Raw genomic sequence first — 7,226 nt, 5'->3', positions numbered from 1 at the left:
CCTTCCTTCCTTCCTTCCTTCCTTCCTTCCTTCCTTCCTTCCTTCCTTCCTTCCTTCCTCCCTCCCTCCCTCCCTCCCTCCCTCCCTTCCTTCCTTGAAACCAAGAGCCTTGGTACTACAGTGGTTTAAAGCACCCTGTTATTAACACAGCTGCCTGCAATTTACTGCTGGTTCGAATCTCTCCAAGGCTCAAGGTTGACTCAGCCTTCCATCCTTTCTAAGGTAGGTTAAATGAGGACCCAGTTTGTGGGGGCAATAAGCTGACTTTGTATAAATATGCAAAAGTATGAAGGCTATTGCTTAACGCACTGTAAGCCGCCCTGAGTCTCCGGAGAAGGGCGGCATATAAATCAAATTAAAAATAAATAAAAACAAAACAAAACATATATTTATTCATGTCAATTATTCTTCATGAGATATGCAATGTTCTTTTGAAGCAAAGTATCAGGAGAAACTAAATATGTTTCTGGAGTCTTCTTGAAATCTTTAAAGCAGATTCATCTTTCCATTTTCCTGTAAGAGTTACATGCATTTAAAAGGTTCATTAGGTGAAAGCACAATCTTTAAAGCTGTAGGCTTGAAACTTCTGGAAAATCAGGTAAATACTGATTATCTAGTACAGAATGTATGAATTTATGGAAATGATAGCAGTGATCAAGCATTCTATCAAGCTTGATAGTTCTCAGCAAGAGCTCAGTGTACTAACTTGGGAGCTTAGCGATTTAGACATTAAAAGGTCCGGTACAAATACATGCACCTCTTTCTTACAAGAGTTTATCTTCCAGTCCTCTCCAAATCCATGAATTTTCATATATAGAGAATGTCAGGAGTAGGTTCTACTTACCTTTACTACCAGTTCACAGCGGGGCCACGCACTCTTCTGCACATGCACAGAAGTGTTTTGATGACGTCGGGATTGGTGGGTGGAGCCTCCCACCAGTTTTACTACTGGTTCTATAGAACCGGTGCGAACCGGGGGCAACCCACCACTGATATGTGTGCCTTTGCCTGATGATTACCTGAACAGATCCCTGAGGTTTTCTAGGAATGCTTTTAAGTGTTTGCTATTCTGCCTTCTTCTTATGGCTGAGAGAATATGACTGACCCAAAGCAATCCAGCTGCTTTCATGCCAAAGATGGGACTACAATTCCTGGCCTCCCAGTTTCTAACCTGGTGCCTTAACCTCTACAGCAAACTGGATGAGCATTTAGATAAGGAGGCATACTTTATGTTCACAGCACAATGAAAACTATTCATTTCCCAAGATAAGTTTGCCCAGTTCCCAGAATTCTCAGCAATGGCCATATTGGTTTGAAATCTAATCCCCCCCCACACACATACACATCAGCTTGGGGGTGCCAAAATTAGAAAAAAATTGCCTCATTTCTTTTAAACCAACTCTTTGTAAAGCAAATGTTGGACACTCATCACTTAATGATATTGGCTAAATGTGCTGAAATAATATTCTTGTGTTTCTGTTCAAAAAAGTGTTCTACTTTAATGGACATTCAAATTGGGTAACAACTAAAACAACAGAACAGCAAATCTATTATAGGTCCTTCTGAAGTGTAGGACCATCTGAAATGGTATAAGGTCATGGAGGTTGGATTAGAAGTCATCCAAGGTTTCTTCCAGCTCTATTCTGATTAATTGACTAGATATTACATTGTGGGAAGCCATCCTCTCCCAGAAGAATGGAATATTTTAGGAAATATTAAAAAGGCAGAATATTGTATTTCCCTAAAGGAGAAATAGAGAAACATGCTCTTGGAGACGGAAAACAGCCCCCAAGTCTTTCTTAATAGCCCCCAGTAGATATTTTGTGCCCATTGAGAAAGATTGGGCCAGCCTATCTACAAAACAAAAAACCTCCGGCTCCAGGATGATGGGATTCAGACATGAACCCTGAGGACATAATAAGATTCACTCTCTACCAGGGATGAAATCTAAAAATTTTCTCTACCGGTTCTGTGGGCGTGGCTTAATTGGCAGGTGTGCCTTGGTGGTCAGGTGACCCGATAGGCGTGTCTTGGTGGTCAGGTGACTGGGTGGGCATGGCCAATAATAATAAATAATAAAAATAATAAACAGAGTACACAAAACAATAAGAGGTAGCAAATCTCAGCTCCTTGTCCCGCACAGCACGGAGACAGCAATAAAACACAGCTGGACACATCAATCGTAAGGTGAATCCTGGTTTAATGCTTTCGTCAGATACAAGACAACGCCAAGCCACAAAAGTCTTTCAAAGTTGGTGCTACGAACATCCGCCTCGTAGCCCTTTATATCTCTGCGCCCCACCCCTTTCATAATGAACGGGCGTTTTCCATTAGCTGTGCCGGTGTAGCCCGTGATCGCGTTTCCGGTGTTTTCCTAGCTTTTGCGTTATCCTAGTTATCCTAGCCCGACGCCCTTCCACTCCCTGCGTGTCGCCTACACCCCATGCCACCTCCACCGTTCCAACATCTTGCTGCTTCATCATAAGGTTCTGTGAGTTGTATCCGCCACCGATCCTCCACCGTTCCTCCTTCCCATCCCGTCCGTATGCCAAGCACACCGGGCTCAACATGAAAAACCAACTTTCATACTTTACACACACACAACACAACAGAACTGACTCACACACAATGTAAAAGCAGATGCACGTGACCCAAAATGGTCCCTGCAACAAGTAGGAACCTCACACAGCCACAAAAAGTTCAAAAACAAGTTTCACACTTTTTCCACACGAAATGCCACCTACAGCTTTATGAGATTTTTGTGTTTGTTTAATTAGAGTGAAACACTACAGTAACACACCAAATCTCAGAAAGCTGCACAAATATTTTATTTTATTTTATTTTATTATTTTATTAATATTTTTAGATAAAAGCAACTAAATTTAAAACTTCCTTAACTTTAAATTGCTATGCCTAAAAAAAAAAAAAAAAAATCCTAAAAAAACCCCAATTAATTATTTTTTTTAAAGTCCCCCCCTCCCAAAAAAACCCCCAGTTACTTGCCCAATTGAAAGCACAAGGCAGGCAGATTCAGCTGTTCACTGATGAGATTGATTGCAGGCAGGCAGATTCAGTTGCTAGCTGATGCAATTGATTGCAGGGATTGCAGCAGGCAAAGCAAGGCCGGAAAAGCGAGTAAGCCGGAAAGAAGCAGCAAGTGGCCAAGCGGGAAAATGGGCGACCGGGCAATTAGGTGGGCATGGGTGGGGGGCCCAGGGATTTTTGCTACCGGTTCTCTGAACTACCTACTGCCATTACTAACGGATCGGCCAATCCAGTCCGAACTGGGAGTATTTCACCCCTGCTCTCTATCATCTAGCAGAGCTCACTACATTGCACAATCTCCTGGGGACATTGCATCGCCCTCCAGGCTTCAACCAAATTTAACTCAGACAACCTATAGAGCCAGTTAGGACCCCAACAACAGCCAATAGAATACATGTTCTTGAATAGGAACAGGAAGTTCAAATAATAATAATAATAATAATAATAATAATAATAATAATAATAATAATAATAATAATAATAATAATAATGATTTTATTTCTATACCGCCCCTCTCCCGAAGGACTCAGGGTGGTGTACAGCCATTTTAAAACAAAAAATATACAAATATCAAAATTTAAAATTATTAAAATGTTACACAATTTTGGCCCGGATTAAAACCCCCAATTTAAAACTCCCAATTTAAAATAATTACATAGTTAGCTCTGCCTGGCGAAACAGTAGGGTCTTAAGGGCACAGCGAAACACACGGAAGTTGGAGATCTTTTGTATTTCCAGGGGCAGTTCGTTCCAAAGGGCAGGAGCTCCCACAGAGAAGGCTCTCCCCCTGGGTGTCGCCAGCTGACATTGCTTGGCCGACAGCACCCTGAGGAGTCCCTCTCTGTGTGAGCGGACTGGCCGGTGGGAGGCTATTGGTGGCAGAAGTCGGTCTCGCAAGTACCCGGGTCCTAAGCCATGGAGTGCTTTAAAGGTGGTAACCAACACCTTGAATCACACCCAGAAGACCACTGGGAGCCAGTGCAGTTCACGCAGGAGAGGTGTCACACAGGCGCAATGAGTCGCACCCATAACCACCCGCGTGGCCGCATTCTGGACCAGTTGGAGCCTCCGAGTGCTCTTCAAGGGGAGCCCCATGTAGAGAGCATTGCAGTAGTCCAGACATGACGTGACAAGGGCATGAGTGACCATGCGCAAGTGGTCCCAATCCAGAAAGGGCTGCAACTGGCGTACCAGGTGAACCTGATAAAAAGCCCCCCTGGCCAAGGCCGTCATATGCTCTTCTAAAGACAGCCGTGCATCCAGGAGGACACAGATTTCGAGCCCTCTCGGTGGGGGGCAAAGATTCACTCCCAATAGTCAGCGATGGCACCAGCTGACTATACTGGGACGCCGGGAGCCACAGCCACTCGGTCTTGGAAGGGTTTAGCCTGAGCCTATTTCTCCCCATCCAGACCCACACGGCCTCCAGGCAGTGGGACATCACATCAAGGGCATCATTGGGGTGGTCTGGGGTGGAGATGTACACCTGAGTGTCATCAGCGTACTGATGGACTCTCACCCCAAAACCAGATCTCACCCAGCGGCTTCACATAAATGTTAAAAAGAAGGGGTGAGAGGACCGACCCTTGTGGCACTCCCCAAGCGAGGTGCCTCAAGGTCGACCTTTGCCCCCCTGCCAACACAAACTGCGAGCGGTCAGAGAGGAAGGAGGACAACCACCGCAACACGGTGCCTCCTATTCCTAACCCCCTTAACCGCTGCAGCATGATACCATGGTCGATGATATCAAAAGCTGCTGAGAAATCTAATAGGACTAGGACAGAGGAGCAATCCCTGTCCCGAGCCCTCCAGAGATCATCCACCAATGCGACCAATGTCGTTTCTGTGCTGTACCCCTGCCTGAAGCCCGACTGGTTCGGGTCTAGATAGACAGCTTCATCCAGGTGCTGGGGAAGCTGTCGTGCCACCACACTCTCAACAACCTTCACCACAAAATGAAGGTTGGAGACCGGACGGTAGTTTGCTAGTACAGTCGGGTCCAGGGAAGGCTTCTTGAGGAGGAGCCTCACCACCGCCTCTCTCAAGGTGGCGGGAAAGGCACCCTCACTCAAAGAAGCATTTATAATCCCCTGGAGCCAGCCTCGTGTAACCTCCTGGGAGGCCAGTACCAACCAGGAGGGACACGGGTCCAATAAACATGTGGCAGCACTAAGCCTAGCCAGAATCCTGTCCATGTCCCCAGAGCCACAGGGTCAAACTCTTCCCAGGTAATATTCTCAAGACCTACCCCCGTCTCCCCCACTGGACTCACCCAGTCGGAGTCCAAGCCTTCCTGAATCCGAGCGACTTTATCATGCAGGAATTGCACAAAATCCTCAGCTCGACCCTGCAAAGGATCTTCCTGCACTCCCCCCCGAAGAAGGGAGTGGGTCACCCTAAACAGAGCGGCTGGGCGGTTCTCTGCAGATGCGATAAGAGAGGAAAAATGGTTAGATTTCGCCTCTTTTATCACCACTAGGTAGGTCTTCATATAAGACCTCACCAGTGTCCGGTCAGAATCGGATTGACTAGTCCTCCAAATACTCTCTAGGCGTTTTTTCCGATGCTTCATCTCTCTCAGCTCCTCAGAGAACCAAGGAGCCAATTGAGATCGGCATCGGGTCAGAGGCCACAAAGGCACAACGCGGTCCAAAGCTCTGGCAGCTGCACTTTCCCAGGTGACCACCAGGTCTTCAGTCGAGTCGTGTGCCAGGGTCTCAGGAAACGGCCCAAGCTCCGTCAGGAACCTTTCGGGGTCCATGAGGTGCCTGGGACGGAACCATCTGGTCGGTTCCGTCTCCCTGCGTGGGGGGAAGCAGCTTGGAAGTGAAGGAGAGAATGATCTGTCCATGACAAGGGTTTGATGACTAAATCCCCTCTGCCAAGATCATTCAACCACTGACCAGAGATGAAAATCAAGTCCAGAGTGTGTCCCCCGGTGTGAGTGGGGCCTTGAACTAATTGGGTCAGGTCCATGGCCATCATGGAAGCCATGAACTCCCGAGCCACCTCTGATGCCTCACCGACGGAAGGCAAGTTGAAATCCCCCATAACAATAAGTCTGGGGGTATTCACCGCCACTCCGGTGATAATGTTGAGTAGCTCGGGCAGAGTTGCCGCCACATGGCAGGGATCCAGGTACGTGGTCAGCCAACCCATCTGTACCCCACTTCACAAAAAGGGACTCACATCTGGCTATCTGAGGAACAGTGGCCTCCCTCGGACAAAGACTTTCCCTGATAATCGCCGCCACTCCCTCACCCCTCCCTGAGCCCTTGGCTGATGAAATGCTCGGAAACCTGGTGGACACATTTCAACGAGAGGAACCCCCCCTCCTGGCCCAACCAGGTCTCCGTAATTCCTGCCAGGTCCGCACCCCCCTCCATAATAAGATCACAAAGCCCAAGAGAAGGTATAAAAGCCCCTCATTCTCAACACCATGTGTTCAACTGCCCAGGACCTCAAACCCATGTGGTTCTGCTTCATCATTAAACCATCTTTCCAATCAGCCTACATGTTTCCAGTGTCTTTCTCCCAGCTTGGAACTGAACCAGATATTTCTTCCAGCAACATCAATAGTTCATAATCACTACAAAGTCTGAAATTGCTCCTGAGTAGGCAAAGCATGGAATTTAAAACCTCTCAGCACCAGAATCCCAGGATGATCCAAAAAAGCACCCAAGATTAGATAGATTATTATTCCTAATCTCTTCTGATAGCCCAAATAAAACAATGTGGACTCAGATTGGCAGAGTCTGCCCCTCCAATCTTACATTATAATACCATAATTGGCAGATAAACCTGGGAGAGAAGACTTTCCCTATTTTTCTGTCAGATGGGGTCTCTGTGATACATGTCAATTTTCATCCAAGATTAAAATCCAAGTGAATAAAAAGTTTTATCTGCAACTATTGTAACATTACAAAGCAGGTCTTTCATTTAGAAGGTTTACCACTGCTGTCACCTGAATTGATTTGTTCAGGCTGCCACATGAAAAGAAAATAAGCCACTACCCACTCTCCATTTTCCATCCAACAATTTTGTTCAAGATTATCAACATGTCTTCTGCTGTCACTGGTTACTTCAGTGTTTACTCTAGGCCAGGGGTGTCAAACTGGTGACCCACGGGCCGGATGTGTCATACACTGGCCATGTCCACCTCTGTTTTAGCGAAGGGGGAA

Source organism: Pantherophis guttatus, chromosome 3 (assembly GCF_059756535.1).
Source record: "Pantherophis guttatus breed Tessera chromosome 3, ASM5975653v1, whole genome shotgun sequence".
NCBI lineage: Eukaryota > Metazoa > Chordata > Lepidosauria > Squamata > Colubridae > Pantherophis > Pantherophis guttatus.
The sequence above is the reverse complement of the archived record's forward strand: the minus strand, read 5'-3'. Positions refer to the sequence as shown.